This window comes from Bubalus bubalis, chromosome 20, assembly GCF_019923935.1.
Source record: "Bubalus bubalis isolate 160015118507 breed Murrah chromosome 20, NDDB_SH_1, whole genome shotgun sequence".
NCBI lineage: Eukaryota > Metazoa > Chordata > Mammalia > Artiodactyla > Bovidae > Bubalus > Bubalus bubalis.
Window position 1 is genome coordinate 54,155,448 of NC_059176.1, and position 27,611 is coordinate 54,183,058.

The 27,611-nt window shown below is 44.3% G+C and overlaps 1 protein-coding gene across 2 annotated transcripts in view; it reads right to left on the minus strand.

Annotated features, from left to right (window-relative positions):
- AKAP13 (A-kinase anchoring protein 13) overlaps nucleotides 1-6,430 on the minus strand; it is a 322,494-nt gene extending 316,064 nt beyond the window's left edge. Inside the window, exons 1-2 of one of the 2 annotated variants that reach the window (XM_044933353.2) lie at nucleotides 6,213-6,430; nucleotides 4,649-4,794 (exon numbers count right to left, since the gene is read on the minus strand). The gene's annotated coding sequence lies outside the window, so the exon portion shown is untranslated. The remainder of the gene's footprint in view (nucleotides 1-4,648; nucleotides 4,795-6,212) is intronic. The other variant, XM_044933352.2, reaches the window with a different exon arrangement.
- Nucleotides 6,431-27,611: the final 21,181 nt, after the last annotated feature.

Genomic DNA, 27,611 nt, shown 5'->3' on the forward strand with positions numbered 1-27,611 from the left:
TGTTCACAGCGACACTATTTACAGAGCTATGTCCAAATGTGCGTGTGCCCACATACACACACACACACACACACACAATGGAATAATATCCTGATTTTTTTTGTTTAATTAACTACAAAAAGCTATTTGGAGGACAAAGAGGAAAAGTTGAATATGCACTGAATACTACAGAATTGTTCAAATGTCATCATTATAATTAGTTACACAGAACAAGGCTGAGCAAGCTTTTCCTGTGAGATTAGTAAGTATTTGCAGCTTGGGGGTCACAGTGTCTTGTAACTGCTGTCACTGTAGCACCAAAGCCACCACACACAATATGGAAACAGAGCAACACTGCTGTGTCCCAGTAAAGCTTAATTAAAAAAAACCAGTAGGGCAGATCTGGTCTGTGGGCCACAGTCTGTAAACAAAACTGGTGACCGAAAGCAGAGCAGTGGTTGCCTATGGTGAGCTAGGCAGCAGAGTGAGGGGTGAAGCCAGAACTCTCTGGAGAACACAAAGGAACTTTCTGGAGTGATGGAAACATTCTATACCTTTATTGTGCTGTTAAGTTACATGCATGGATATATTCGTCAAAACTTGTCCAACTCTGTACACTTAAAATGGGTGCATTTTATCATATAAACAACAACTCAATAAACCTGATTTGTTTACAAACTGTACTCTTTTCAGGTGACATTAGTGATGTGAAAAGCATGCCCTTTGCAGCCAGAATAAAGTGAGTTCAGATTATTCAAATTTTAACACCAAAATTTAAAACTATGTGACCACTGTCAAATCATTTTCTCGGTGTTTCCTCCTCCTGAAAGTGTTACTCAGTCATGTCTGACTCTTTACGACCCCATGGACTGTAGCCTGCCAGGCTCCTCTGTCCATGGAATTCTCCAGGCAAGAATACTGGAGTGGGTTGCCATTTCCTTCTCCAGGGGATCTGCCCGATCCAAGGATCGAACCTGGGTCTTCTGCATTGAGGCAGATTCTTTACCATCTGAGCCACCAGGGAAGCCCTCCTAAAACAAATCAATAATTCTGCCTCATTGATTTGTTTCAAAAATGAAATACATGTAGGACTTCCCTGGTGGTCCAGTGGTTAAGACTTCACGCTCCCAATGTAGGGTTTAATCCCTGGTCCGGGAACTAATATCCCACATGCCACACAACTCAGCCATATATAAAATGTAAGACACACAGTATAACATCTGACACATAAGAGGCACATTCCCTGATTGGAGTAAACCTTTTTTTAAGAAAATGAGTCAGTGAAGATCAGACAGTGACTAGGCTAGCTTCTTTTGTACCCTTCTGAAACACTGACATTCTTTGTTCACTGTTTATTGTGGTTTCACCTGACTTCAACTACTGGGATCCAATGTCAGTTCCTGTGATTTCAGAGTAATGTGGGTCTCCCAGCAAGCACTGAATTTAGAAAAATATCCCATAACAAATACGTTGTAAAAGGAAATCTGCAAAGAGGCAAAAGTGAGCAGTATCCATTTTCCTAAGTAAGAATGGCAAAAGAAATGGTATAATATTTACAAAGAAAAAAAATCAACAAACTTCATTAGATGTTTTCCCATTTTATACTAGGATTTAAATTTTATCCAAACCAGTAGCCAACCAACAAAACTACAACATGACAAAGCACTTGCATAGTGTTTTCTCTCCGGAGTTTCTCATTGACAGTAGAGGGCAGGAGATTAGATGACAATATCAAATTTGTCCTTATTTTATAAGTAAGGATGCTGAGTCTGAGACACATGAAGTGGCCTCCTCAAGGACGCACTGCCAGCAATTGGTGAAGCTCAGGAAGTCCGCCATGCGGTCCTGTATCACACGCTTTCGGCAGACATCACCAGCAATTACCTTGGGCTGATGGAACACTGCACTGCATAACTCCAAGGCACTTTCCTCTTGCTTGACATCTTCAGTTGTCTAAAAGACTAACTCATTACAGTGCCACATACTTAATTCCTAACCATTCAGGAATAACTAGCCTTTTGAAGTGGTAAAGACGATTTCTGTGGCCAAACACGGGCTTACGATAGGATCATAAGTGAAAATTCAAAAGGACTGATTACTAATAGGAGAGCTTACTGAGTGACATAAATGGTAAATCCCTCACACTGTTCCCTTCTCCCCACCCCAAAAGCCACATCACGCACACTGATATCCACCTTTCCAGGGCTCTGAACACAGCTCTGAATAAGTAAAAGGAAAACACACCACTGTCCTACACAAACATTCGTAACAATCATCGTATCTCAGTATCGGGTCTACTGGGGCCTTCTTTGAGCAGGGACGGACCAAAATGGGTTACCTACCCATCTTCTACTCAATCTGTCCCCATCAACCCCGAGGTGGGCTACAGGGCCACAAATGCGAAGACACGTGAAGGAAGCCAACTTCTTTCCACCAATAGCTTCCTCCTCTCTCCCCACGGACGGCGGGTAAGACAGCCTGACAATGATGGGAGCACAGCTTCCAAACGGATGCTTGTCCCCATCAGTAATAACCCTGTGTATTCAAGTGCACTGCAACATTAACTTTAAAGGGGGATTATCAAAAGTCCAAGTGGGTTCATCTAGCTTTGTCAGCCTTGGTTTTTCCCCTCAATCTGTGAATCTGGTCAAATATAATTTTTAAAGGTTTACTGTAATCCTTCAGGATTAACTTTTTGCCTTTATTTTATTAAAAAATGGAAAGATAAGATTCAATATACAGAAATGCCATGACAGGTTAATATTTATAGAATGTATCTATTTCACTTGGTATTGTGAATTTTCGAAATACTCTGGTATAACTGATTTAAATCACTGCTTCCTCCCACAAATGGTGGCACCTTCAAAAGTGTTTTTGAAGAGGAAGTAATACCACCTCTGTTAACCCATAGGCCAGTTCCATCTTAAGCAAGTGTGAGAAATGTAGTCATAATCCATATCAACTATTTTTCAAAATTAAGGTAAAATAAGGAAGAAGAGCTGGAACTAAGTAACTCAGATACCGTACTCCAAGTCTTAAAAACAACCAATTTCTAACCATTTCCTAAACACTATAAATGCAGAGTTCTGTCCTACTGAGCCACACTGCCAGGCCCACTCAAAGATTAACAACTGATTTAGAAGATAAAAATAAAACTGCTAATTCCATTAACGTTCAGTTCAACTTCACCTTCTAAAAAACTGCATTTAAGACTCAATTCCCAGAAGCATTCCCTCTTTTTTTTTTTTTAATTGTTATACTAGGGGCAGTACTTTTATTTATAGAGTTAACAAATCAAAACATAACAAATAATTATATATATTAGTATCAGTAGGAATACCAAATATTATTTCACAACAGCCACTATGTATTTCTTCTTTTCAAAAAAATTTAATTTATCTTAATTGAAAGCTAATTACTTTACAATATTGTGGTGGCTTTTGCCACACATCAAGATGAATCAGCCACGGGTGTACATGTGTCCCCCACGCTGAACCCCCCCTCCCACCTCCCTCCGCACCTCATCCCTCTGGGTTGTCCCATAGCACCGGTTTTGAGTGCCCTGAGAAGCGTTCCCTCTATGAAAAACAGCTAAACCACTATGCTCAGATGCATCAGACTTTTAAACATGCTTTAAATCATACAAAAAAGTACCCAAATCACTGTCATTACAGCTACCAGATAACAGGCATTCTATGAAGATCATCACACAGCTTCATTTATTTCTAAGAATGCTCTAAAGTATGTTACTATACCTTACACAGTAGGAAGCCGAAGCTCAGAGTGGATAAGGGACCTACCTGCTCGAGGCTACCCACCTTGTCAACGGAAGGGTGGGGATTTGAATTCAAGTTTACCTAATTCCAAAGAATGTGCATCTTCTACACTGTGCTACCTCCCCAAGTCACAACAGAGGTATAAACAGGCAGGGGAGTGAATGGATGTGTCGGGCAGTCTTAGTCATTTCAACAAAAAAGGGAGAAATTTTCCCAATCAGAAACCAGTTTACAAAATCCACAGCACACGATTTAAACCTCGATTCTTTTCAAGAAGTAATTAATGGGTTAACAGGAAAGGTCAGACATCCTTGTATGAAGTACAGTAAATCGCATTACAGGCCTGTGAGTAAGCTGCCACCGTTAATGAGTCCCCAGGTTCAGTGGTTCCCTGGGTCCCATGTTCGGGTGAAGCACCAACCAAGCCACTTCACCCAATACAAATACCTCCTGAGGACCTGCACTGTGTTAAGACTCCTTCTGGGCAAAGAGGCACACAGCTGAGACTCATCACAGCCCTCCGGAGTTAACAGGTTGGAAGAGGAGTCCATATATATATATATTACATATGCAGTCAGGCAAAAATAATGAAGTGCAAGAAACCCTAAAACAAAGGTATGTATAACATGCTATCAGAGAGGCAGAGGAACTGATCTGCTTGTCACTTAAGGTTCTAAGCAGTGTTTGTTTACATTTTGTCCCTCCCTGACAACTCCTTCCAACCTCTGTTAACCCCTCCTCCCAGCCCCCACCCAACCCCTACACACAAGCCATCTAAAGCTGCACAACTTTGGGAAGGAAAACCCAAAGGGCAAGGATTAGGACTCCTAAAACCAACCTTGTGGCTGTACTTCAAAAATCCAAGCTTATGCCATCAGGACATTTTTCTTTACCTTTGTCAGGTGAACACAGTTGCAAAATGAGGCCAAGGAAACCAGAAAAACCCAGGGCACACCTCACATCGGTCACTCAGCAGGAGATACCAATGGAAACGCACTGACCCCCACGGTGTTTGGTTCGAAGTTTTCTTGTTAATTTACTAGACGGCAAAGGAATACAAACAATTGATAGAAACACATTCTGGTCATTTTCTTCCACCATGCAACCTGACAGACATTTATGCTGAATCCAATGTGGGGATTTAAACAGAATCATTCTGACTTCATAAGCCAAATGAACTGAATTCAGCAGAACGAAGCACCCAAAGCTTGACGACAGGGCTCGCCGTTTGCAAATTCCCAAGAGACCACGGAAGGCTATGGGACTGTAACAATGATTTATCACAGCTCCTTTACAAACTTGCAGAAAATGATTCTTCCAAGTGATTTTTCCATCGTTTATCCTGATCTGGGCGATCCAACGATTTAAAAAAAAAAAAATAGAAAAAGCTACTTATGAAACTAAAACGGGGGAGGGGGTTGCTGAACGAGAAAAAAAGGCACTGTTTTTTACTTTAGTTCCGTATGCCTGCGGCAACAAACTCTCAAAATAACTTCACTGAGGAGTGTTAAAGCTAAGACTGAACACCAAATATTGCTCAATCCAACTTACATTTGTGAACTCCTGAGTTCACAGTTAAGATCTAGAAAACTAAATGCTACGGAGTCATTTTGCTCTAAGCACTATTACCAAAAAAAACAACAACAAAAAAAACCCTATCCTTTCTTCTGATAGAAAAACTCTTGAGGACTTCCCCCATATTTATTTTAAAAGTTTAACCTACTGATTGACTTTGGGGGGGAAAAAGAGGGGGGAAAGGAGAGGGGTTCAGTAAGTGGTATTTACCCAAAAAAAAGTATTGTTTGGTTTCAAAGTTTGGCTGCACTTGAACTCGACGAGAGCGGAGCCCAAGCCACGGTCCCAAGGCGGGTCCCCCCGGGCTGCACGTCTCCGGCCCCTCGCGGGCGCCCCGGCCGCGCCCCCTTGGAGCAAGCGCCCAGGGCGCCCCCGCGAGGCCGGCCAGGCCCGGCGTGTTTACCGCTCGCCGCGGCCCCCGAGAGCCGCTCCCTCGCGTCCGAGGCACTTGTTCGCCGGCTCCCGGACCGGTGGGACCCGTGGAGCAGCCGCAGCTCCCGCGGGGGAGAGACTGCGGCCCCCGTTCCCGGAGGAGCCGACTCGGGGAAGACCGGGGGTCCGGGCCCCGAGGGGATGCCTCACGGGAGGGGGGCATCGCAGCCGGGCGGGATCGGCCGCGCCCCCCCAGCCCGGGAGCGGAGGCGGCCCCGGGGTTGGGCTGCGGGAGCAGCGAGAGCAGACAATGCGTGATGGGGGGCCCGGGCGGAGGCGCGGAGAGCCGGGGAACTATCCCCCGTGCCCATGCATCCCAGCCCGCGCGCGCCCCCGGCCGCGCCCGGGTAGCTCCGCGCCCCCGCCCGGAGCGGCCCACGCTCCCCGCCGCGACCCCTCCTCTAACCGCAAAACTTCCCCCAACTCCGCCGAGTTCAGTCGCGCTCTCACCGTGCGGCGCCCGGGGCTCCCCCGCGGGCCGAGCTGGAGCAGCTCCGCACCTTGGCCGCGGAGAAAGACAATAAGCGGCCGCTCCCCCGGCGGCGGCTTGGAAACTGCGGCGGCCGAAGCGAGGAGCTGGAGCGGAGACCTCGGCGGAGCCCAGGAGCCTCTCCGCAGCTGGTCAGGCTCGGCGATAGCCCTGCACACAGCCCCAAACCGCCCGCGCATGCGCCGCGCGCCGCTCGGGAGGTGGGCGGGGCACCCGGGGGGCGGTAACGCCTCCGTGCCCGCCCGTGAGTGAGCGGGGCGCTAGGAGCCGCGCGCCGGCGTTGCGCGGCAGAGCTGCCCATCAAACCCCTCCCGGCTAATAGGAAGGCGCCTGAGCGGCCCCTCAGGTTGCTAAGGAAGGCTGAGGTTGACCGCAGCTGCTGCGCTGCGGCGAAGTGATCAAAGTCGGGTGGCTGGTAGAGGTGCCGACTGATATGCTCACCCACCCTCTCCTCTGCTCCCTGACTCCGGAAACCGCCCTTCCTCTGTGTCAGGGTGCTCACCTGAGCTGCAGCACTTACCATAACACACCCTGAAATGATTTCCTCTTCTCTTTCCCTCCCCTTGAAATCAGAAAGTGGGGTCTTTTCCAGAGAGTGGAGTGCAGTGCCTTGAGAGTCGCTGCTAGGTATTCAACAAGTGTTTTAGTTAGATGGGTCGCTGGCCTATGATGGCATTGGGATTGTGACAGGGTATTCCATAAACTTTGGGCTTTTCACCTCAAATCTTCAAGTTGCAAGGACCTAAAAAATCATCTGGCGGCTTTTGAGAAGCAAAATGTGGTCTCTTGGTACACGAAGAAGCTCATTTTGCAAGTTGTGCGTTTTAGTGTATATTGGGGGGAAACATCTATCACATCAAACGGTTTCCTTGATGTTGTTTCTTAGATAAGTTGTAAAAATGAATCTACTTAGAGAAAAACTTTAAGTAAAAAATGGACACACTTTATATGAACTTCATATAAGTTCAGAGATGAGCAAATTGATTGTAATCAAAGCAAGAACAGTGGTGACCTAGAGAGAGAAGCATTATTGGCTGGAAAGTGTAGGGCGGGTGCTGGGCATGTTTGGTATTTTGATCTGGATGGTAGATAACAAAGGTATAGACTTACGGTGAAAATTCATCCAGTGTACAATGAAGATTAGTGAACTTTACACATATTCATATTTTTATGTCAATTTAAAATACTTACAAATGATATGGCCCACAAAAATGTGAAGATGCAAACGACTATCTTTTGTGAAACCCTGATCCAGTCAAGCTCCTACCAGAGTGGGGGATTTTGTGGATACTTACTGCCTGTATGGGAGTCAGAGCCTCTGGCCCGTTTTCGCTGCAGCTCCGGGCTCTTTCTTCTCCTCCAGTCTTGGCGGGGGCGTCAGGAATGGGCCCCAACCGCCTCGGGCCCCACACCCTGCGCCATCCTGTCCCTAGGCCCCAGCAATCTGAGGCCAGTCGGCTTCTCACCAGCCCTCACCCCAGCCAAGCCTTCCCCACCCCAAATCCCTGGGAAGGAAAATGCCTCCTGCGAAATCTGTATGCAGGTCAAGAAGCAACAGTAGAACCCCACATGGAACAACAGACGGGTTCCAAATTGTGAAAGGAGTACTGTCAAGGCTGTATATTGTCACTCTGCTTATTTAAATTACGTACAGAGTACATCATGAGAAATGTTGGGCTGGATGAAGCACAAGCTGGAATCAAGATTGCCGGGAGAAATATCAATAACCTCAGATAGGCAGATGACACCACCCTTATGGCAAAAAGAGAACAACAACTAAAGAGCCTCTTGATGAAAGTGAAAGAGGAGTGTGAAAAAGCTGGCTTAAAACTCAACATTCAAAAAATGAAGATCTGGCATCCAGTCCCATCATTTCATGGCAAATAGATGGGGAAACAGTGGAAACAGTGAGAGACTTTATTTTTTTAAACACCATTAAAACACCTGACGGCGCAGGGGGTGGGGCCCGAGGCAGTTGGGGCCCATTCCTGACGCCCCCGCTGAGACTGGAGGAGAAGAAAGAGCTCGGAGCTTCAGCGATAGTGGCCCGGAGGCTCTGTCTCCCATACCGCACTAAGCCAGTCAGTCGTGTCCGACTCTGTGCGACCCCATATACGGCAGCCCACCAGGCTCCTCCATCCCTGGGATTCTCCAGGCAAGAACACGGGAGTGGGGTGCCATTTCCTTCTCCAATGCATGAAAGTGGAAAGTGAAAGGGAAGTCGCTCAGTCGTGTCCGACTCCTAGCGACGCCATGGACTGCAGCCTACGAGGCTCCTCCGTCCATGGGATTTTCCAGGCAAGAGTACTGGAGTGGGGTGCCATTGCCTTCTATGGTCTCCCATACAGGCAGTAATAAATAAACACCATTTATTTTGGGGGGCTCCAAAATCACTGCAGATGGTGACTGTAGCCATAAGATTAAAAGACGCTCCATAGAAGAAAAGCTATGACCTACCTAGATAGCATATTAAAAAGCAGACATATTACTTTGCCAACAAAGGTCCATCTAGTCAAGGCTATGGTTTTTCCAGTAGTCATGTATGGATATGAGAGTTGGACCATAAAGAAAGCTGAGTGCCGAAGAATTGATGCTTTTGAACTGTGGTGTTGGAGAAGATTCTTGACAGTCCCTTGGAATGCAAAGAGATCCAGCCAGTTTATCCTAAAGGAAGTCAACCCTGAATATTCATTGGAAGGACTGATGCTGAAGCTGAAGCTCCAATACTTTGGCCACCTGATGTGAAGAACTGACTCATTGGAAAAGACCCTGATGCTGGGAAAGATTGAAAGGCAGGAAGAGAAGGGGACGACAGAGGATGAGTTGGTTGGATGGCATCACTGGCTCAATGGACATGAGTTTAAGCAAGCTCCAGGAGTTGATGGTGGACAGGGAAGGCTGGTGTGCTGCAGTCCATGGGGTAGCAAAGGGTCGGACACGACTGAGAGACTGAACTAACTGACTGCCTGTATGAGGCACTTTCAATTGTTTGGCTCTAAATCTTAGAAAGGTTCCTAGCCTTGAGCTGAAATTTGCTGCCCTGTAAATGAACCTGGTTCTCATGTGTATTTTCTTAGTTCTGCCTCACAGAATGAAACACCAAGGCCAGCTGTTTTCCAGTGCTGCATGTGAAAGTATTTCCCAATCACCTTATCATCCCCTCCTCCATTCTCACTCTAACCTGTCCTGTCAATATTTGAAAGGTAGCCCAGAGAAAGGAAACTCCTAGATCCTAGATCCTGCCCAGAGGCGCCCACCTTGGGCAGGTCACGCCTTCTCCAAGAACCTCAGTCTCCTGTAAAGCAAGGGAACTAACCTAGAAAACCTGTAGGACTCTAACACGTGAAAACCTCATGGTCTTCTCCAGCAGCCCGGCTGGTCTGTTACAGAAGCAGCAGCAGCAAACGCTCCCGTTTCTAGCGGCTGCTGACAGCAGTATTGCCTGCTCCCTGCCTCAGCGGGTTTTATACCTTCCCAGTGAGCTGCAGAAAAGATCAAGAGTCCAGCATTTTTCAAAGTTTACCATGCCTACGAATCACCCGGGCCACTTCATTAAATGTGGATTCTGACTCAGTAGGGCTGGGGCAGGTTCTGGGATTCGGCATGTCTAATAAGCTCCCAGGTGGTTCTGATGCTGCTGGTCTGGGATCTCCCCTTGAGGAGCAAGGCGCTACTTCAGATTTCTCAGCTACACTCTCCATCTTCTTGGCAAGTCCTAAATAGTGATTTGCATGGTTGACATTTTCTCATCCTCCAGGCACCAGCTCTCATCCCACCTCAGAGAAAATATCTATCTAAAATAACTCACTCTTAGTCCCTCTCATTCATATCACTCAAACTTACTCATAGCATTTATCTCAGTGTGAAAGTATCTTATTTGTGTTTCTATTGGCTCTCTCTAATGTGAGCTCCCTAAAATCTGTTTTGTTTACCTCTCTCTCTCCTACACCTAACAGACTGCCAATGGGAATAGTTAGGCACTCAGAAGTTTTGCATGAATGAATTTGTACAGAAGGAGCTACTGTGAGGTGCCCTGCAACTGACGGTCCCTGATACTCAAGACTTGTTCTTCCAAGGGACACCAAATGTCTCCATTCAGTGTGCCCCATTTCACCAGAAAGAGATTTGGAGTTCAGTCATTCTCTCACTTTCCTGAGTAAGTTTTCAAGCCGGGAAAGATACCAGGGTCTTATCAAGCAGCAGTAGGATTTTGTGTCTCTCAACTATCTCTAACCTGTCTCTCTAGTCAACTCACATAGCTCTCCAGTTGATTTACAAAAGGCTTCCCTGGTGGCTCAGAGGTTAAAGTATCTACCTACAATCCGGGAGACCTGTGTTCAATCCCTGGGTTGGGAAGATTCCCCTGGAGAAGGAAATGGCAACCCACTCCAGTATTCTTGACTGGAGAATCCCATGGACAGAGGAGCCTGGTGAGCTGCAGTCCATGGGGTCACAAAGAGTTGGACACAACTGAGCGACTTCACTTTCCTGATGGCTCAGCAGTAAAGAATCCACCTGCAATGCAGGAGACTCAGATTCAGTCCCTGGGTAGAGACGATTCCCCTGGAGAAGGGCACGGCAACCCGCTCCAGTATTCTTGCCTGGAGAATCCCACGGACAGAGCCTGGTGGGCCAGTCCATAGGGTCACAAAGAGTTGGAAACGACTGAAACGAATGAGCACAGCTCAGCACATGATACCTGTACATCTAACAAGAATAACCCCCATTTTACAGAGTCCCTTGAAAATGCAAAAGCAAGGGAAAAAAACAAAATCAGTGCCGTTGTAAGAAGATGAATTTCTCTTGAGATCCGTGGTCCCGAAAATTTCTACTTGTGCAAAAGAAGGCACTCTGGAACCGACTTGCCTCAGGGCTCTTCTTTCATTGCAGCGGACTCTTTACTCCCTTTGAATACAAAGAGTACCTGCTGTTGCCCTTAGGAGCTTTTGCTTTCAGTCTGTTGCTTGGGGTGAAGTCGACTGCACCACAGTCTCAATTCCATTGCTTCATCATATGATTCAACCTGAGCCAATCAATGTTTGTTATCCACAGGTCAACAATTATTAGTTCAGACTTAGGCACATGACCCCCAGACAGGCCAATTAGGGGCAGCAGGAGCAAATTCTACCCTCTGTTCAAACTATCAAGGTGGCTAACATTGTTTTTCTCAACTGGAAACTGGAAGATAGGCTTATCAGCCATCTCGTTGCCCTAAGGACAGAATCTCTTCACAGAAAACCAGCACAGTGGAGAGGTAGAAATAGAAAACAAACAAACAAACAAAAAAAACCAACATCTCAGTGACACTGATTGAACAACCGAATCCAGCAATTCCTGAAGCTAGAGCACCACACAGGCTTTTCAATCCTGTAAGACAATCAAACCAGTCAGAGTGGAGGTTTCTGTCACTTGCATCCACAGGAGTTCTAATTGATACACCATTTGGGAGTGGATGATCCCTGGTCAGTTCTCTGACCTGCTTCTCAATTCACTTACAAGTAGCTATTGAATGTTCACTGTGTGCCAGGCTTAGGCTTGGTCCTGGGATTCGAGATGAAGAACAAGTTTCCTGGCTTTAAGGAACTGAGTCAAATGAGGGAAGCAGACGATCAACCCAGCAGGAAATCAGAACACCCTCCACAAAAGCAGATGTAGGGTGTTAGGGGGCTTAGAGAAGAACACTTAAGAGGGCGAAAGTTCAGGGGAGGCACCAACAGGAGCTACTGTAAAACTAGGTCTTGGAGGACAATCCACCAGTTAAAGGACCGTGGTTGATATAGCTAGTGCAGGAGGTTTGGGTATGTGTGGCAAGCAGAGAGGACATTCCCAGGGAAAGGAAGAGCCAATGCAAAGACGCGGAGGTATCAGAAACACAACACACAGAGGAAACTGGAGCAATAAGGGGTAAAAAGTGAAGCTGGAAGAAGTCAGCCAAGGCCAGATTACACTGCTTTGCTAAAGAGTATGGCCTGAAAGCCCAGGGCAAAAACTCCAAAGGATTTTAAGCCATGGAACCAGGATGAGAACAGATTTTTATCTTGGAAGATCACCTTCATACCATGTGTTTAAACTGAATTTAAGTGAGGGATGACGATGAGGGTGGGGAACAGGAGAATCTCGAAGAGAAACTGGGCTCCAGGCGGCAGGTTTTGCAGTCCAACACGTTTTTACTTCTTGGGTGGTTTAGAGAAATTTTCTTTCTCAATATCAAGCCCAAACCTGTCCAGTAGAAATATATGGTGAGCCACATTTGTGATTTAAAATTTTCTAGTAGCCACATTTAAAAAGAAACAGATGAAATCAATTTTAACAGTATCATATTTAAACAAATGTAAACATGGTCATTTCAACATGTGATACAGACGAAAATTTATTAATGAGATATTCTTTTTTTTCAATTTTCAACTAGAAAGGGTTAATTTTTGGTTTGTTTTTAAATTTTTCTTTGAAGTATAGTTGCTTTATAATGTTGTGATAGTTTCTGCTGTACAACAAAGTGAATCAGCTATATGTATACATATCCCCTCTTTTTTGGAATTCCTTCCCATTTAGATCACCACAGAGCATTAAGTAGAGGTCCCTGTGCTATACAGTAAGTTCTAATTAGTTACCTAATTTATACTAGTATTGTATGTGTGTCAATTTCAATCTCCCAATTCATCCCACACCCTTTCCCCCGTGGTATCCATAAGTAGACACAGACACTACATCTGTGTCTTTATTTCTGCTTTGCAAATAAGTTCATCTGTACCCTTTTTCTAGATTCCATATATAAGCGATATTATAAAATAATTGTTTTTCTCTTTCTGACTTACTTCACTCTGTTTGACAGTCTCTAAGTTAATTCATGGAGAAGGCAAAGGCGACCCACTCCAGTACTCTTGCCTGGAAAATCCCATGGACAGAGGAGCCTGGTGGGCTGCAGTCCATGGGGTTGCTAAGAGTCGGACACAACTGAGCAACTTCACTTTGACTTTTCACTTTCCTGCATTGGAGAAGGAACTGGCAACCCACTCCAGTGTTCTTGCCTGGAGAATCCCAGGGACGGGGGAGCCTGGTGGGCTGCCGTCTATGGGGTCGCCAGAGTCGGACACAACTGAAGCGACGTAGCAGCAGCAGCAAGTTAATTCATATCTCTGCAAATGGCACTATTTCGTTCCTTCTTATGGCTAAGAAGAGGTATTCCTTTTTAGTTTGTTTGTTTTTGGCTGCACTGAGTCTTCATTGCTGTACAAGGGCTTCCTCATTGCAGTGGCTTCTCTTGTTGAAGAGCACAGGCTCTAGGCACGTGGGCTTCAGTATGCTCGTGGGCTCACTAGTTGTGGATCCCACCTGGGCTCTAGAGCACAGGTTCAATAGTTGTGGTGCACGGGCTTATTAATAGTTGCTCTGAGGCATGTGGGATCTTCTCAGACCAGGAATTGAACCTGTGTCCCTGTGTTGGGAGGTGGATTCTTATCCACTGCACCATCAAGGAGGGCTTCCCAGGTGGCTAGTGGTAAAGAATCCGCCTGCCAATGCAGTAGATGTAGGAGACACAGTTTCGATCCCTGGGTCAGGAAGATCCCCTGGAGGAGGAAATGGCAACCCACTTCAGTATTCTTGCCTGGAGAATCCCATGTACAAAGGAGTCTGGTGAGCTGCAGTCCATGGGGTCACAAAGAGTTGAACACGACCGAGCATGCATGCACACACCACCAGGGAAGTCCGAGGTATTCTTTTTTTAAATCATACTGAGTCTTCAAAAGAAAACAATATGTATTTTATACTTACAACACATCTCAGTTCCAGCTAGCCTCATTTCAAATGTTCAAAACCCCACATGTGGCTGCAGCTACTGTGCTGGACAACACAGCTCAGGTTGACTGGTTCTGATGGAGTGTCACTCTGGGCATTTGCTCCAACCATAACATGTGCCTGGGCCATAATACAACAAAGGTCTGTATAGTCACAGCTATGGTTTTTCCAGGAGTCATGTATGGATGTGAGAATTGGACCATAAAGAAATCTGATCGCCAAAAAATCAATGCTTTTTAACTGTGGTGTTGGAGAAGACTCTTGAGAGTCCCTTGGACAGCAAGGAGATGAAACCAGTCAACCCTAAAGGAAATCAACCCTGAATATTTATTGGAACAACTGATGCTGAAACTGAAGCTCCAATACTTTGGCTAGCTGATGCAAGGAGCTGACTCATTTAAGACCCTGACATTGGATGGCATCACTGACTCAATGGACATGAGTTTGAGCAGACACCGGGAGATGGTGATGGACAGCAAAGCCTGGTGTGCTGCAGTCCACGGGGTCACGAAGAGTCGGACACAAATGAGCAGCTGAACAACAACAAAGGCCGTAATGCCTTCACTACGCCTCTTTCACTGAAGGTGTTAGAGTGCTGATTTAAGTCCTGATTTAAGTTCTTGTGTTAGACAGAAAGACCAGAACTTTAGAAGCATCCCAGGGCTGGCTTCAGATCCTGGACACTCAAATTCTTTGTAAAGCGATCACCCACACCCACTAGCCACACGATGGCCAATATGTGAAAACAGTCTCTGCATACCCCTTAGCACATTGCCTGGTGCCATGCAAGTGCTCTGCCAGCTTTAACTCCCTCCTTCACTTCTTTTTTTACAGATGATAAGCAAAGACTCTAGAAGTAGACCTGATTATGCAAAAAAAAAAAAAGTGCTATTTAGAGAAATTGAGGAAATCTGGACTCTGTCACAATCTTAATGGTAATTTCCAACAAAAAGTACATATTGTCATGTATTGATCTCTCTCTCAATATATGCGGCAGCCACCTACTCTCTTGCCCCAAAGGGTTTCCCAGTCTTTAATTAATATGGGCCAGATGTACCATTTAGTGATAGACGATTTATTTAATTTCTGGAACCCCTGCTTTTCTCCATATGACCCTTCCAGCAACAGGTTTGCTAAAGTCTGCTCATGGTATCAAAGTAAGCTTCTGAAGTCATTGTATTTCCCAGGGGAGAAGAGTTGGGGGGCTGCTGGGTTGATGGAAGAAAAGGGAGCCCCCAAAGCTTTAGGATTAAGGGACATTCTGCCCTCCAAAAAAAGCTATTGCCATATTTCTCAGTTTGGAGTCAGGGGAATTTAATTTGAGGGCCCAGAGATTCTCTCCCTATAACTGTAAAAGGAAACCAGACTCACTTTGGGGGGTAGCATAATTTTGATCTGGTTAGGTTTGCTTTGGTGTTTGCTTTAAACATACGTTCCAGTTTGGAGAAGACGGGGAACTGTTATTCTGATTGCAGAGAGATTTATGGGCTGACTCCAGCACTGCACATTTCATCCTATGGTTTTTTTTCTTTGTGCCTGGGCTTTTCCAGTTTATTCAGCTGCTCTCATAATTATCCCCAATTATTTATAATGGTAGGTTTGTGAAGCTGGAGTTAAAGAAACACCAAGGGTTTTTTTTTTTTTTTTTTTTTTTTGAGCCTTAAACACTATTTAATGAAAAAGGACGCCAGCAATTCATGGGAGACCTAAACTTGGGTTTTTTTTTTTTTTTTGCGGGGGGCAGATTTTTATTGGAGCATAGTTGATTTACAGTCTTGCGAAAACTCAGGTTTTCTTGGGCAGATTTTTAAAAGCTTTTTATCTTTAATACAATATTGTTCCCTAACTTGTATGGGGTTTTTAAAGAAGTCTTTATTTGCACACACAAGTGTTCCCAATAACTACAGTGTCAGTACAGCTTAAAAGAGTTTTTTTCTTTTTCTTCTTCTTTTTTTTTTTCAATCAAGGGGCATGTGGGATCTTAGTCCCTGACCAGGGATTGAACTCACACCTCCTGCATTTGAAGTGCAGAGGCTTAATCACTGGACCGTCAGGGAAGTTCCTTTTCTTTCTTTTTTTTTACGTGGAGCTAACATACTACTTGGGCTTCCCCGATGCATCAGTGGATGAAGAATTCACCAGCAGTACGGGAGACGTAGGAGATGCGAGTTTGATCCCTGGGTTAGGAAGATCCCCTGGAGGAGACCATGGCAACCCATTCCAGTGTTCTTGCCTGGGAAATCCCATGGACAGAGGAGCCTGGTGGGCTACAGCCCATATGGTCGCATAAGAGTTGGACACGACTGAGCACATGGCACATACCATTTATGACTGTCATATTTTCAGGTCTTACACCATAGATTCCCAGGTACCAAAGTACTTTGGGAAAGACCTGGGGAATAGAATGTAACTGAGTCAGAATCTTATTTTTCCTCTACTTGGTATTATCTAATGACAGTGTATTTTCAAACTTTACCAGTTGTTCCAATAAGGATCTTTACAGCTGGGCTTATTTGTCCCCTAAGTGATCTGAACAAAGCTCATTCATTGCATTTATTAATAGTAGCTCTTTAGACTTTCATATCAGAACTTCCCTGATAGCTCAGATGGTAAAGAATCCACCTGTAATGTGGAAGACCTGGGTTCGATCCCTGGGTTGGGAAGATCCCCTGGAGGAGAGCATGGCAACCCACACCACTATTCTTGCCTGGAGAATCCCCATGGACAAGAGGAGCCTGGCAGGTTATAGTCCATGGGGTTGAAAAGAGTTGGACATGACTGAGCAACTAAGCACAGACTCACATAATTTAGAAACATTTCCCCCCCTCCCTTTTTTTTCTTTATTTTTGTCTTCCATTACACTGACTTATTTCAGGAGTCTAGGTTGTTTGTAGTTTCTTGCATAAATAGATTTGATCCCTCCTTGGTAGAAGAGGGTGGTTTATTTGTTTTTATAAGAATACTACATAGGTGATGTTATATTCATATAATTAAACTAGTTTCTTTTTACAATGCTGTCCCTAAAACATTAGTTTCTGGAACTCTTCCTAAGAAAAACCACTGTCTATTTAAGCTAATATGAGAAATGGTTTATATTCTGTAGTCCTGTCCTCTTGAGAATTCACTGTGCATAGTACCATTACGTATGAAGACTCTGAGAAGAACTGCCTTTAAAAATCTGTTTAGTTTTGTTTTAATACTCTATTTCCCAAACTTCTTTTATCATGAAACCAATTTCTCTTGGAAAATGCATTAATATCTCATATTGCATTAAGGAAACATTTTGAGAAACGATCCCTGGAATTCATTCAATTCATCTTCCAGAAAGAACAGTATATGGGCATGTTTAGTCATGTCTGACTCTTTTGTGACCCCATGACTGTAGCCTCCAGGCTGCTCTGTCCATGGGATTTCCCAGGCAAGAGTACTAAAGTGGGTTGCCATCCCCTACTCCAGAGAATCTTCCTGACAGACTAAACACGCATTTCCTGTGTCTCCTAAATTAGCAAGCAGTAGCATCTGCCTGTGATGTGGGAGACCCAGGTTCAACCCCTGGGTCAGGAAGATCCCCTGGAGAAGGAAATGGCAACCCACTCCAGTACTCTTGCCTGGAAAATTCCATGGACTGAGGAGCCTGGAAGGCTACAGTCCATGGGGTTGCAAAGAGTCTGACACGACTGAATGACTTCCCTTTCCCTTTCTTTCTTTATCACTGAGCCACATGGTTAAGTCTGAAGCATTATTTATGATTTATTCATTGTTGTCAACCAAATGTTTGCGCCTCCTAAAAATCACATGTTGAAGATAGAAGAAGTGACATTAAGATATCAGATAAAGGGGACATCTCCTTTGGGAGATAATTAAATATAAAGAGTCATGAGGATGGAGCCCCCATGATGGAATTAGTGCCCTTGTGAGAAGAAAAGACACCAGAGCCTCCTCTGTCCACTATGGGGATACACAGATGTGCAGCCATCTGCAAGCCAGGACGAGGGCCCTCACCAGCAAACAAATTTTGAACTTTCTAGCACCATGATTTTGGACTTCCCAGCCTCCAGAATTGTGAGAAATAAATGTCTCCTGTTTAAGGTACTCAGTCTATCATCAGTGTTAGTCACTCAGTTGTGTCCGACTCTTTGTGACTCCAGGGACCGCAGCCCACCAGGCTCTTCTGCCCATGGAATTTCCCAGGCAAGAATATTGGAGTGGGTTGCCATCTCCTTCTCCAGTCTACAGTATTTTGTTATAGCAGCCCAAGCTGACTGATACACCCACACTGTTATCCATTTCAGAGTCTTGATTCTTTCATCAATAAAGGAAAACGGATGCTTCCTAAATCTCAACTCTAGCCTAATCCAATTATTGCTGTGGGATTTCTACTTGCAGTCCCACCCACTGCAAACACCATTTCACTTGGATAGTCTATTGAACCTCAGACTTTATTCTAAAAGTGAAGTCTCCTTCTCTTCCTCAACTGCTCCATTTTCTGCTTTTCCCTTCCCTCAATTCCATCTAATCATTTCCAAAATTCTACCTTTTTATATTCCTCTATCTCTTTTACAGGGCTTCCCAGATCATCTGCCAATGTAAGAGATGTAAGAGATGGGTTTGATTGCTGGGTCAGGAAGATCCCCTGGAAGAGGGCATGGCAACACACTCTAGTATTCTTGCCTGGAGAATCCCATGGACAGAGGAGCCTAGCAGGCTATAGTCCATAGGGTCACAAAGAGTCTGACACAACTTAACACACATGCATCTCTTTTACAAACCAAAAAGCCAAGTTTTCTTTTCTGCTTCTCTCATGATCAATTGCCAACTTGTGACTGAATGATTTCAATAGTCTTGTAATGGGTTTCCTTACCCCTGATATCTCCCATCTAGTCCATATTTCTCTCTGCTACAGAATGGTTTGCCTAAAGCACAGCTCTAACCTGTTGCTTCCCCTATCAAAAGACTATAATCGTTCCTAGTTGCTTACAGAATAAGACTTAACACCTTAGAAGACAATCCAAAAATAATTGACTTCCAGTGTCAATTTGCACAAAAACTATATTAGACTTCTTTACCTGAACCCAAGTCCCTGTCAAAGCTTCTAACTCTTCCTGTAGCCATCTTTCCCAGGAAGTTTTTCACTATCCACCCCCCACCCCCAAATCCTACTTAATATAAGCTATATTTGTCCCATCTAGAATTTTATTTTATAATTTGAACTTTTTGTTTTACACCTTTAGTCCTTATCCTCTGCCTTCAAACGTATTCAAGTCTTTATTACCTTAAAAGATAAATAAAATCCCAACACAAATACATTCTTAAGACATTGTCCCATCTTCTTTCCTTCCCCATTATATTTTTTCACATATAGTCACTGATTCCATTTCCTCATTAACAGCCCTCTTTTCTTAAAGTCAATTTTATTTATGGAAAACAAACATTTAATAAATAACACCCATTTTAAGTGTACAATTCAGCTAGTGTGACAAGGTGTGTAACTGCCCTCATAAACAAAAAAAATAGAACATTTTTTGTGATCTTCAAGAGTTCTCATGTGACCCATCTTGTCAAGCCCCACCACCACCTATGGTCCCAGACAACTTAGATTTGTCTTCCCTAATATTCATTTATATGAAATCAGAGAGTTTATGCCTTTGGCAAGTATATTGCTTATTGTTGTGTAACGAATGATCCCAAGATTTGCGATAAAATAGCAAAACATTCTTTATCTGCACAGTTTCTGAGGGTTGCTGCTGCTGCTGCTAAGTCACGTCAGTTGTGTCCAACTCTGTGCGACCCCATAGATGGCAGCCCACCAGGCTCCCCCGTCCCTGGGATTCTCCAGGCAAGAACACTGGAGTGGGTTGCCATTTCCTTCTCCAATGTATGAAAGTGAAAGGTGAAAGTGAAGTCGCTCAGTCGTGTCTGACTCCTAGCGACTGCATGAACTGCAGCCCACCAGGCTCCTCCGTCCATGGGATTTTCCAGGCAAGAGTACTGGAGTGGGCTGCCATTTTCTGTAAGTGCTAAGATGGGTGGTTCTGGTTCCAAGCCTTTCTTGAGGTTGCAGTAAAGCTGGCTGCTGGGGCCACAGTCTCTGGACTAGGGCTGGAGAATCTCCTTCCAAGTTCAGTCTCCTGGCTGTTGGCCATAGGTTTCAGTTCCTGGCCACCTGGTCCTCTCCATAGGAATGCTGACTGTATGACTTCCTACAGAGTGAATTATGAGAAACAGAGAAAACAGGAGAGACACAGAGAGAAAGAGACAGATAGTAGAAGCAACAGTGCTTATTATGACATAGTCTCCAAGTCAGGCACCAACATGCCTTCCTCCTTATATTCATCTGAAGCAACTTGCTGGGACTTCCCTGGTGGTTCATGGTTACGAATCTGTCTGCCAATGCAGGGGACATAGGTTCAGTCCCTGCTCCAGGAAGATTCCACATGCTGCGGGGCAACTAAGCCCTCACGCTGCAACTAGTGAAGTCCAAGCACCCTAGAGCCTGTGCTCTGAAGCAAGAGTAGCCACTGCAGTGAGAAGCCTGCTCACCACAACTAGAGAGTGGCCCCTGCTCACCCATAACTAGAGAAAGCCTGCACACAGCAGCGAGGACCCTGAGCAGCTATAAACACATAAATAAAAAAAGCAAGGTGCTAAGTCCAGTCCACATTTAAGAAGGGGAGATTATACGAAGGACTGATTTCTAGGAGATGGGGACCATTAGGAGCTCTGTTGGGAGTCATTTTGGAAGCTATTAGAGTCTGTTCTCTGATCTCCCATTGATTCACATTCTTCTCACATAAAAAATGTACTCATTATATCCCAAGGCTAAGAAAAATATACTCATCACATCCTAAGGTCTTCAGAAGTCTCTAGACCATTGTAACATCAAAGTCTAGAATTTCATAACCTAAATGAAGTCTGGGTATGACTATGGCTTCTCAGGTGTAGACCTTAAGTATAGTTCCTTGAGTGTAGCTCTTAATCTTTAAACTTGTGAGTTCTATGAAATAGACAAGTCATCTTCCTCCCCCCACCCCAGATTACACACCCAATGCATAACAGGTATAGGATATTGGTTACAGACATCCTGTTCAAAAAGGGAGAAATTAGGAGGCACAAAGTCATACTGGCCCATAGAAATTCTGAAATCCATCTTGGAAAATACTATGAGTACCTAGATTTGGACTCAGTCTTATCTCTGCCCAGGATTGTTTCTCATAGTTCTTGGTTCCATGGTCTGAGTTATCTTTCCTTTTTTAATGAAATGTTGCGTGTATCTGAAACCAAGTAGTTTCCTCAGTTTGATTCTGTCTTGTTGAAGTTCAAGAGCCCAAGATCCTTTCTACATTTTGTACAATTTTCACCTTTTTTAGTCAAATCTGGTGGTATTTCTGCTGATTGCTGTTGTTACTGTTCGGTCGCTAAGTTGTGTCTGACTCTTTGCGGCCCTATGAACTTCAGCATTCCAGGCTTCCCATCCTTTACTATCTTGTTGGGGGTCCACTCTAGTAAAATAAAGCCACACTCACAAATCTCTTTGATATATTTCTTCTCTACTTTTAAATCCTAGGGAAAGACAATACCCTTAAGCTTCTTAGAAGTCCTATTCTTTGATTGAGAGGACCTGTTAGTCACACCCTTAACATCTTAGAGGGCTTTTTGTTTGCCTGAACAGTACTGTGAGCAACACCTTTAAGCTTTCCAAGTATTAACAAAGCATTTTACAGACACACCTTGGGCTTTATCTCTGGACCAGGTTTTCCCAATAGTACTCTGGATTTGATCTTTTCTCAGAAGTCATTTTTAAATGTTGACATCATTTGGCATCTACTCACGATGTGATTCTTCAAACCCTTCGGTTCCTTTTTGGTTTAACAATCCTTCCATTAGTGTATCCCTCTCATTTGCATTTTATTATAAGCAGCTAGAGGAAACCAGGTGGCACCTTCAACACACTGGCTGGAAATCTCCTTAATTCGATCACCCAGTTAATCAGTTACATTTTCTACCACCCACATCACTGAAGACAATGATATTACTAAACTCACTGCTGTGCATAATGAAGACCCCCTTTTATACAGTTTCTAATAAGGTTTTCTCCATTTTTATTTATACTTTTACTGATGGGCTCTTCGAAGTCCATAATTCTACAAATTGTGTGTTTGTGGCCCTTAAAGACTCTGATGCTGGGAGGGATTGGGGGCAGGAGGAAAAGCAGACAACAGAGGATGAGATGGCTGGATGGCATCACTGACTTGATGGACGTGAGTCTGAGTGAACTCCAGGAGTTGGTGATGGACAGGGAGGCCTGGTGTGCTTCAATTCATGGGGTCGCAAAGAGTCGGACACGACTGAGCGACTGAACTGAACTGAACTGAAGCTTTCACTAACACCTTCCTCAAAATCCTTACAGCTTTTCTAGTTTCCACTCAAGCTGTATTTCCAAAACAATGTGGACATCTTAGATTTTTATTACATCAGCACCCCATTCTTGGTACCAAAATCTGTATTAATTATCTGCTGCTGTGTAGGAAATTAGCCATAAGCCCATCAGCTTAAAACAAATAATGACTTACTATCTACACAGTTTTTGAGGATTAGGAATTGAGAAGGGCTTAGCTGAGTGGTTCTGGCTCAGAGTTTCTCAAGAGGTGAAGCTATCAGTAGAAGTTATAGTCTCTGGAAACTTGACTGGGGTTGGAAGATCCACTTCCAAACTCAACTCTGATGGCCATTGACTAGGGACTTCAGTTTCTCACCTCATGAGGCATTTCATGGGGTTGATCACAACATGGCTTTCCTCAAGATAAGTGATGAGAGAGAGAGAGAGAGGAGCATAGAAGCTATACTATTTTAATGACTGTCTCCAAGTCACAAACCATCACTTCTGTCTTTCTCTATTCATAGAAGCAAGTCACTAGGTGACTTGCTCAAGGGCTAGGGGGAAGGGAGAAGGGAATAATGGCATGAATAAGGAGAGGCAGGTTTCATGAGAGTAGTCTTGGAGTCTGGCCACCACAGCAAGCTACTTAACTTCCCTTCCCCAGTGTGTGTACTAATGTCCTCCTCAGTAAAATACAAATAACAGCTTTTTACTCACATAGTTTCTGTGAGGTGAAATGAAAGAATAAATATGAGGTCCCTTAGAACAATACCTGGCACTAAGCAAAAATGTGACACTTAGCTCTTACTACTGCTTTTTTGTTTTTAATCGTATGAACGACTCTTAAAACTCTGTCTCCAGGCTCAAGGAAAGTGTCCAGGGCACTAGTTTTGCTCTGTTTTTTGAACTGTCTGGGTGATTCCCAGAACCTAAAATAGATCTGTCCAAAAATAGCATCTTCAGGACTTTCCTGGTGGTCCAATAGTTAAGAATCCACCGGCCAATGCAGAAGACCGGGTTCGATCCCTGGTCCAGGAAGATTCCATGTGCTGTGGAGAAACTGAACCCGTTTGCCACAACTACTGAGCCTAAGAGCTGCAACTGCTGAAACCCACAGGCTTAGAGCTCCACAAGAGAAGCCGCTGCAGTGAGAAGCCCGTGCAACGCAACCAGAGAAAGGCTGCACACAGTAAACACAGTAACAAAGAACCAGTACAGCCAAAAATAAAATAAATAAACATTTTAAAATGGCATCTTTACGTTGATTTCTAACATACTTCCACAGTGATAAGAGAGCAGACTCTGTATGAGTTCAATACCTTTAGACCGTGAAGTTTGGCACCTTGTTTTATGTCCCTGAATATGTTCCAATGTCTCCTAGTTTACAGTCTATGGGAACTTGAATAAAATTTGTATCCTACTGTTGTGTGAAATTGTATAAATCTTAACTCTGTTGAATTGGTTCATGGTGCTTGTCAAGTCTACTATATTCTTCTACTTTTCTGTATATTCATTCTATTAATCTTTGAGAGTTTGATATTGAAACTTAGCTAAAAATCTTAATTTACCTACTTAAAAAATAATTGTACTATAAAGTGGAACTCTATGTACATTTGTTCTGTAATTTCAAGTCTCCAGTAAATGTGTTATCTTGCATTCATAATTTTAAAAATTAAAAAAAAAGAGGAAAAAATAGCATCTTTATATTCATTAAGACTTTTTTGGTTCACTGGTTCAAGAAAAAAAAGGAAAAGGAGAATTAAATCCAGTGACAGACTCCAAACGAGTCTGATTCCAAGTGATTCAGTGATGGCATTAGCAGACATCTGTCCTCCCCATCACCTTGTTTGTCTTTCACCATCTCTTTCTCCTGGCTCTGCTCTCTTCTATCTTGGTTTCTTTCTCAGAAAGTTCTTCTCTTATAGTAACAATGTAACTACCATTACATTTCATCAGCTTTGGACCCCCAATGAGATGAGAGCTCCCAACACTTTGATCAAAAGTCTCAGGACTATCTTTCATTGGCTCAACTTTGATCACATGCCCATCCCTGAATCAACAGCACTGGCAGCATAGTACTGCAAACAGGTTACTGAAGAAGACCTGCTGCTGCTGCTGCTCAGTAGCTTCAGTCGTGCCCGACTCTGTGCGACCCCATAGACGGCAGCTCACCAGGCTCCCCCGTCCCTGGGATTCTCAAGGCAAGTATACTGGAGTGGGTTGCCATTTCCTTCTCCAATGCATGAAAGTGAAAAGTCAAAGTGAAGTAGTATCTGACTCTCTGCAACCCCATGGACTGCAGCCCACCAGGCTCCTCCATCCATGGGATTTTCCAGGCAAGAGTACTGGAGTGGGGTGCCATTGCCTTTTCCTAGCTCCCCTGTAATCACATCATCCACCTATTTTTGGTGATTTCTTAATCTCATAAATCACTATGAGAACACAGCTCAAAGTTCCACCATCCCACCATTACATTAGCATCTATTAGCAATTTTATATAAAAGTATAGAGTCCTGATGGCCTGGGAGATGAAGTCCTGATTAGTCAGGCCTGGGTCATGCGTCTACCCACTGAACCGAAGATGGCGTCAGTTACACCTGAACCACATGAATAGAGGATACAGGATGGGCGTTTGCTTGAAGGAAAATTGAAGTACCATGGATAGAAGGATGTGAGATAGATGCTGGGAAGGCAAAATCAACAGATAACTGTCACAACCACCTCCCATTCCAAATTCATCCCTTTTCCTATTATTCCATTCTTCAATAAACGTCACCACTGGACTGAAACCTGCAAGTCACCTCCAACATCTCCCTCTGCCCTGCCCTGAACATCCAGACTGATGCCAAGTCCTTTCAGTCCTTTATCTTCACATGTCCAGAACAGTTCCTCTGGATTTTTCCTTCCCACCCTTGTTGCTACAGCTGCCTCGACCCCAAAACTCTTCCACTGCATCACTACCTGGATAAGTCTTAAGAATCAGCTCAAGAACACCACCTCTGTGAAGCTCCCGATTAGCGAAGAGTCAGATTAGTAACTGACACACCAGAAGACAGTTCTGGGTCTCACTTTAAGTTGGGAGCTGCTCTCACAGTTAAATGGAGTGCTTAAACCAAGATCTGGGGAACCTAGGAAACCTTGGAACCAGGTACAGGCCAAAAGCCGGCCCTCCACTGCCCTCTTCTCTCTCTCCTGTCCGCACACTTGTTGCCCCTCACACAAAGCAAGTGCCTCACAAATGCCAAAACTGCCTAAATGGAGAAACCTACTCATCCAGAATGAAGGCATCGGAGAATGTTTTTTGAATTTCACATCTGTGTCTCAGCTTGTGAAACTTGAATGAAATTTATGAAAGAACCATTTAATTTTGTTTTCTTTCCCCTTTCTGGCTTCAGTTCGGACGGGATGGGTCTCTGTCACGTTAGTTTGAAGAGGTCCTTTGTTCATGCGCTTAAATCTTGACCTGCAGACCCTGGAGGGTGTATAATTCCTAGCTGAGCTGTGACTAGAAACGCTGCTTGCAGAGGCCTTGGCCTCAGCGTACATTAGGGACAAAGCCTGTGGACACAAGACACTCTGTAGCTGGAGTAATTTTAGCCGGTCTCCTGAAGTGGATATCAGGTCAGTTTGGAAATCTGCTTTCCTCCTTTTGTTTTTCTCTTGAAGATCTTAGTTTCTGTCTTCATTTTAAGTATGACATTACCTCCTGATTTTCTACTTTAAGTATTCAGTGACAGAAAGACAACAGCTGTGTAACACACACACATGTGCGTGCGCACGCGCACACTCCTGGGGAGACTGATTTTAAAAGTAATCTCAAACCTAGGCTTCCCGGGTGGCTCAGTGGTAAAGGGTCCACTTGTCTGCGCACCGCAACGATCGAGCCTGCGCTCTAGAGCCTGGGAGCTGCAGCTATTGAAGCCGGCACTCGCTAGACCCCATGCTCTGCAACAAGAGAAGCCACCGCAATAAGAAGCCCTCGTACTGAAGCCAGAGAGTAGCCCCCGCTCTCCATAACTAGAGAAAAGCCAGTGCAGCAATGAAGACCCAGCACAGACAAAAATAAATAAATACAATTAAAAAAAAGAGAGAGTAAGCTCCAACCCGTCTAACTTCAGCCGGGTGGCCAAATCGGGACCTTGCCTGTCTGAGCTGGTGGTTACACATTCCAGCTACTTATTTGTTCCTGACTTGCTCTCCCAAATGCTTCCATTGAGTTATGCCACTTATCATCTGCTTAGTATGTGACACTTCATCTGCCAAGACAAATGTGACATTAGAAAAGCCTTCCAGTGAATGAGGGCACTATAGGATTGCAACACAGAAAGTTTGTGCTTTCTTTTTTCATCCACTTTCTAAGTCTGCTTTCCAGATCTTGCCTGCTGTTGAGGTCGGGATTTTTATGATATGTGGGCGTGTTGTACTGAAGTTACAGAGACAGAGCCTCAGATAATGGGTCCTGATTCGTAGGATAAACTGCCCTTGAAACTCCAAAACCCTGATAGTTGATTTGATCAAGAGAAGTGACAATGATTAAAAACAAGTCATCACGAATGTTGTGGATTTACCAAAAAAATGAAGTCATCAGATTTTCAGATTATGATTAGACTTCTCATAATCATAATCTTTTTTAACTGAATGAGCTAAATGCTTTTGAAAGTGAGAAGCCAACAGCTTCAGTTAGGGCCAGAAATAGAAGGCAAGCACTGGGGTGCCTTAAGAGTGAGACTTGACAGTCGTAAACTGACTCTGCTAATAAATTTCAGGGTTGAGTTACAGCCCTCCTGCTTTTTCAATCTGGAGAGGCCTCTAACTCATTTGTTAGAGTAAATATCATTGTCTCCAGATTTGGTAAAAATCTTAAAACTCCTGTTCATGTTATAAGAACCATGGACTCGGGGCTTCCCTGGTGGCTCAGTGGTGAAGAATCCGCCTGCTAGTACGGGAGACACAGATTCATCACTAGTCCGGGAAGTGATGTGATGTGTGCATGCTAAGTCACTTCAGTTGTGTCTGACTCTTTGTGACCACATGTTCTGTAGCCTGCTAGGCTCCTCTGTCCATGGGGTTCTCCAGGCAAGAATATAGGAGTGGGTTGCCATTTCCTCCTCCAGGGGATCTTCCTGACCCAGAGATCCAAGCCGTGTTTCCTGCATTGGAAGGTGGATTCTTTACCACTAACGCC